This window comes from Bos indicus, chromosome 8 (assembly GCF_029378745.1).
Source record: "Bos indicus isolate NIAB-ARS_2022 breed Sahiwal x Tharparkar chromosome 8, NIAB-ARS_B.indTharparkar_mat_pri_1.0, whole genome shotgun sequence".
Taxonomy (NCBI): Eukaryota; Metazoa; Chordata; class Mammalia; order Artiodactyla; family Bovidae; genus Bos; species Bos indicus.
Genome location: NC_091767.1, coordinates 84010604 through 84016624, shown reverse-complemented (window position 1 = coordinate 84016624; position 6021 = coordinate 84010604). Strand labels below are relative to the sequence as shown.

The 6021-nt window shown below is 38.7% G+C and overlaps 1 protein-coding gene across 1 annotated transcript in view; it reads right to left on the bottom strand.

The window, feature by feature from the left end:
- CENPP (centromere protein P) overlaps positions 1-6021 on the bottom strand; it is a 235314-nt gene that overhangs the window by 119968 nt on the left and 109325 nt on the right. The window lies entirely within an intron of this gene.

Below are 6021 nucleotides of genomic sequence, written 5' to 3'. Positions count from 1 at the left end.
ATATCCAGATCAAGAAATAGTAATTAGATCTGTTCTTCACAGTGAGGTTTCCCAACTGCTGACACTGTAGGCTAGATCATTCTGGGTGGCATGGGGCCAGGGCGGGACAGAGAAGGGGTGCTATCCTGTCCTTTCCAGAATGTCTGGCAGCTCCTTGGTCTGTATTTACTAGACGCCAGTAGCACTTGTACCACAGTGTGACAATCAACTATTTTTCCAAAACATGCCAATGTGCCAGGGGGAAAGGGTGGAGCCAAACTGTAGCTGGTTGAGAACCACTGATTTATAGAAAATTTACTTAATTTCTAAATTCTGGCACAAGTTTGCAAACCTGAAATAAAATAGTTATTTTTGTTTGGTAAAACAGTCAATCCTAAAGGAAATCAGTCCTGAATATTCATTGGAAGGACTGATGCTGAAGCTGAAACTCCAGTACTTTGGCCACCAGATGCAAAGACCTGACTCATTGGAAAAGACCCTGATACTGAGAAAGATTGAAGACAGGAGGAGAAGGGGATGACAGAGGATCAGATGGTTGGATGGCATCACTGACTCGATGAACATGAGTTTGAGCAAGCTCTGAGAGTTGGTGATGGACAGGGAAGCCTGGCATGCTGCAGTCCACGGGGTTGCAAAGTCAGACACGACTGAGTGACTGAATTGAACTGAAAACTGCAAGGGCAAGATCAAAGTGTGATTAAAATAATACCACCAGTAGTGATATAACAGAAAGAGCCCAGGGATAAAGAGGTCTGAGTTGAGAATATATACCCAGAAATCCAGTTCCATTTATAGCCTTGAGCTAATCACCATCTCTTTGAACCTGTCTTCTCATCTAAAAAGGGTAGGGATGACACTACTGATCTGATAGGTTGCTGTAAGAACTGAATGAAAAAAGTGTATGAAAAATGCTCTGTAAACCATAAAGATTCATGAAATATGCTTAACTATTATACTGGACAATAATTTACTGACAAGAAAAATGAAAGATTATGAGGTCTAAAAGCAAAAAAAAATTCATAACAGGGCTTCCCTGGTGATCCAATGATTAAGAATTAGCTTTGCAATGTGGTGGTCACTGGTTCAATCCCTGGTTGGGGAAGATCCCACATACTGTGGAGCAACTCAGTCCATGCGCCACAATTACTGAGCCAGCACTCTAGAGTCCATGCACCTGGAGCCTGCGCTCTGCGACAAGAGAAGCCACAGCAATGAGAAGCCTGCACACTGCAACAAAGAGTAGGCTGTTCACTGCAACTGGAGAAAGCCTGCATGCAACGAAGACCCAACAGAGCCAAGAAATAAATAAAGCTTTTAAAAAGGATATATAACAATGACAATCATCTTAAAATTAAAATGTTCTAAAGTTCTAATAGTTTTAACAAATAAAATTCATTTTCTACAATATATCATAAAAATAAGATGTGACATCATGCCACTTATGAGAACATAAGTAGAAATTCACTGAAATTGTAATAATCCAGCTTTGGGAATTAATAATTAAATGTATAAGTTAGTGCTAAGGTTAGAATCATCTAAACAAATAAATTAGTCTATGATCTGAACATGTTTGTTCAGTCACTCAGTTGTGTCTGATTCTTTGGGACCCCATAGACTGTAGTTCACCAGGCTCCTCTGTCCATGCTATTATTCTGGCAAGAATACCGGATCAGGTTGTCATTTCCTCCTCCAGGGGATCTTCCCAACACAGGGATCAAACCCATGTCTCCTGCGGCTTCTGCATTGGCAGGAGGACTCTTTACCACTTAGCCACCTGGGAAGCCCTATGATCTGAATAGAAAAGCTTAAAAGAAAGAAGCTTTTCTTTTTAAAAAGGAAACACAGCAAAATTTTCTAACTACTGGAAATGATTCCTGAAACCACTAAAATTAATTTCCTGTAGTTAATGTCTGTGTTTTTCATCCCACAGGTGTTAATCATTTTTGGTTGTAAGTTTGCAAAAAGCAAATCAGTAATAAAAGCATAACCACCCAAAACTGTATTAAGTTTTCTTAATCATATTTTATGGTAAATATAAAATATCACCCACTAAAAATCTGTTAAAGTTTGGAAGCAAATGAATTACTGCAACTTACTGAGTTTACTAAGGGCTTCCAGGCAGAAAAAAAATCTCAGAGGCTATCTACCTTTATTTCCTTCCAAATACTACAGTAAAAAATATCACAGAATTCACAAAACAAATGTAATACTTTTAGAAAATCACCTGAAGTTGCTAAAAGCTTTTTTTTTAAATCAATTTTGTTTCTCCTTAAACTACAGCATTATTTTTCTTTCCTTTCTAATTCCATTTTTTGGTAAAAGAATTGTCTTATCTTGGCGGTGTGTAAAGAACATTTTCAGATATTCTTCCAAATGCCTTACTTGCATTTATTCATTTAATCCTCACAACAGCCCTATGAGGCAGGTACCTTTACCTATCTAGGATTTGATCCCAGCAGTCTAGCTCAAAGCTTCTAACCATGATAACACACTAATGTTTTAGTTAGTGAGATCAAGCGTATAAAATAGTGGACAGTGCTTCCTCCTGGAGATTCTACGCTTATTGGCTCCCACACACCACGCCTTTCAGGTTGCTCTTTAATGGCTAGTGTTCCTCCTCAATACTATTTTGGCCTCTTCACTTTGCTCCTGATAAACTGATGCATTTCTAAACATTAGCCATAATGTTTCAGGTGAGGCCTCTGAAATCCACCTCTCAAAAGAGGATTTTGCTGGGGAGTAACAAACTCTCAAAATCCAAACAGTTGGAGCTATAAAATTCAATAAAAATCAACATCAAAAACAATTTCTTTCAAACCTACACAGACTCTCCTGAGCTCTTCTTTCCCCCAATCTTTCTAGTTTTAAACTTCAGCAAGTGCCATTCCTGCTCTACCTCCCATGTTACTTGCATCCATTCCTTCCTTTTTATTCTCATTCACCATACCACAAATCATTTTATTTTCTATTTGGGGTATCAAAATAAGTTCCTGGCCTCATTTTGCCAATTCAACTCTATCATGACTAACCAAACAGATTTACGTGCTATCTGGATTATGTCAGTCCTTTATCAAAAGACTATAACAGTTCCCATTGATTATAAAATTACAAAAAATGCTTAATTCACCTTTCAAGATTATCTATGATTTTTGAGGTTTTTATTTCCTGTTTACATCTTTTTATACTCCAGTTGAAAACTATTTGCTATTTCTCAAATATGCTCTGTATTTTCTGGCTTCTGGGACTTTATTAATACCACATGATGTGCATCTGTCAAAATCTTTTCCAACTTCAACTGTCTGTGTCAAAGTTCACCCTTCTCAGTTCATCTTCCTGATTCTCCCACAAACAGATGTGATTTCTCACATCCCATCTCCAGAACCTTCCCAGTATTTTAATATGCTTATCTTTTGCACTTATCATAATCTTAACTTATTGTGGCTATTTAAATATGGGCTTTTCCCCTTCATATTCTCTACAGAATTGAAAATATCTTGATTGTAAGCACTGTATTCTTTTTTAAGATTTTTTTTTATATGGACCATTTTTAAAGTCTTTATTGAATTTGTTACAATACTGCTTCTGTTTAATGTCCTGGCTTTTTGGCCAAGAGGCACATGGGATCTTAGTTCCCCAACCAGGGATCAAACCAGCAACTCCTGAGTTGGAAGGCAAACTCTTAACCATTGGACTGTCAAGGAAGGCCCAGTCTTATGTTTTAGTTAGGCTTGCATCCCTTTTCTCTCTCCCACCAAAGGGTAGCACACTTCGTTACCTCAAAACATACTTCTGGAATCAACAAAGGGTGTGTATTGAACGGAAATAAAAAGCCTTTATCCTCACTCTAACAAAGCAATGTGTTTTTATCCTACATGTCTTTCTTTTCATCCTAAATGCACCCCCTCTCACCTGAGCTCTCTCACAGACGTATACTTACCTGATGCAGATGTACTGTGTGTCCCACACTACTCTAAAATAGGGGCAGATGGCATTTTCTCCCAATGCATTCAGTGTTATCAAAAGGATTCATCATAGTGTCTATCACAGGCTCTGGAGAACTCTAAATGAAACAGATCCTCCCACCCAGTTAGCTCTGAACAGTGCTGTAACAAGGTAAGCAGTAACATCTCTCCCTTGGTAAAATAATAATATGATAATAAAGACAACTGCTTGAAAATGAGCCCTTCCATAGTCAGGGGAATCCCACCCCTCTAAGTCATCACAGAGCACCAGGCTGAGCTCCCTGTGTTATGCAGCAACTTCCCACTAGCTGTGTATTTTACATATGGTAATGCATATATTTCAATGCTACTCTCTCAGTTCGTCCCACCCTCTCCTTCCCTTGCTCTGTCCACAAGTCTGTTCTCTACACCTGTGTCTTTATTCCTGCTCTGCAAATAGTTTCACAGTATCATTTTCCTAGATTCCATATATATGCATTAATATGTGATATTTGTCTTTCTCTTTCTGACTTACTTCACTCTGTATAACAGGCTTCGGGTTCATTCACCTCAGTTCAACTAACTCAAATTCATCCCTTTTTATGGCTGAGCAATATTCTATTGTATATATATATATATGTACCACTACTTCTTTATCCATTCATCTGTTGATGGACATCTAGGTTGCCTTCATTTCCTAGCTATTGTACTAGGTTGGTGCAAAAGTAATAGTGGCATTATATTGTTGAATTTTGCTGCTTTATATTGGAATACATTCTTAAGTAAATGTGGTTATGTTATGCATCATTTTAATGTGCATTTCTTACTTTAAGTTTATTTGCTAATTACTTATTACTTGCTTTATATTTATATTACACATAATATAAATTCAATGTATATGTATTTTAGACTAGGGAAATGATGTCACACAAAAAGCAAATTCAAGTGATTTGCTTATTCCATTCAAAATGGGTCATAAAGCAGCAGAGATAACTTGCAACATCAACACATTTGGCTGAGGAACTGCTAATGAACGTACAGTGCAGTGGGGTTTCAAGAAGTTTTGCAAAGGAGACGAGAGTCTTTAAGGTAAGGAGCACAGTGGCTGGCATCAGAAGCTGACAACGACCAAATGAGAGCAATCACCAAAGCTTATCTTCTTACAACAACATGAGAAGTTGCTGAAGAACTCAATGTCAACCACTCTACAGCCTGCACTTGAAGCAAATTGGAAAGGTGAAAAAACTCAGTAAGTGTTGCCTCATGAGCTGACTGAAAAAAAAAAAAAGGCTGTTTTTGAAGGGTTGGCGTCTCTTATTCTGTGCAACAATGAACCATTTCTCAACTGGATTGTGACATTCGATGAAAAGTGGATTTTATACGACAACCAGTGGTGACCAGTTCAGTGGCAGAACTGAGAAGTTCCAAAGCACTTCTCAAAGTCAAACCAGCGCCAGAAAAAGATCATGGCCAAAGTCTGGTGATCTGCTGTCAGAGTGGTCCATTATAGCTTTCTGAATCCTGGCAAAACCATATATATGAGAAATATGCTCAGCAAATCAATGAGATATACAGAAAACTGCAACGCTTGCAGCCCGCACGGGTCAACAGAATGGGCTCAATTCTCCATGACAACGCTCAACCACACATCACACAATCAATACTTTGGTTGATTGAACTGGGCTAAGGAGTTTTGCCTCGTCCTCCATATTCACCTGACCTCTCGTCAACCGTCTACTACTTCTTCAAGCCTCTCAAACATTTTTTGCAGGGAAAATGCTTCCACAACCAGCAGCATATAGAAAATGCTTTCCAAAAGTTCAGCGAATCCTAAAGCATAGATTTTTACACTACATGAAAACTATTTATCATTGGCAAAAATGTGTAGATTGTTCAGTTCAGTCGCTCAGTCGTGTCTTAACTCTTTGCGACCCGTGTCTTAACTCTTTGCGACCCCATGAATCGCAGCACGTCAGGCCTCCCTGTCCATCACCAACTCCTGGAGTTCACTCAGACTCACGTCTATAGAGTCAGTGATGCCATCCAGCCGTCTCATCCTCTGTCGTCCCCTTCTCCTCCT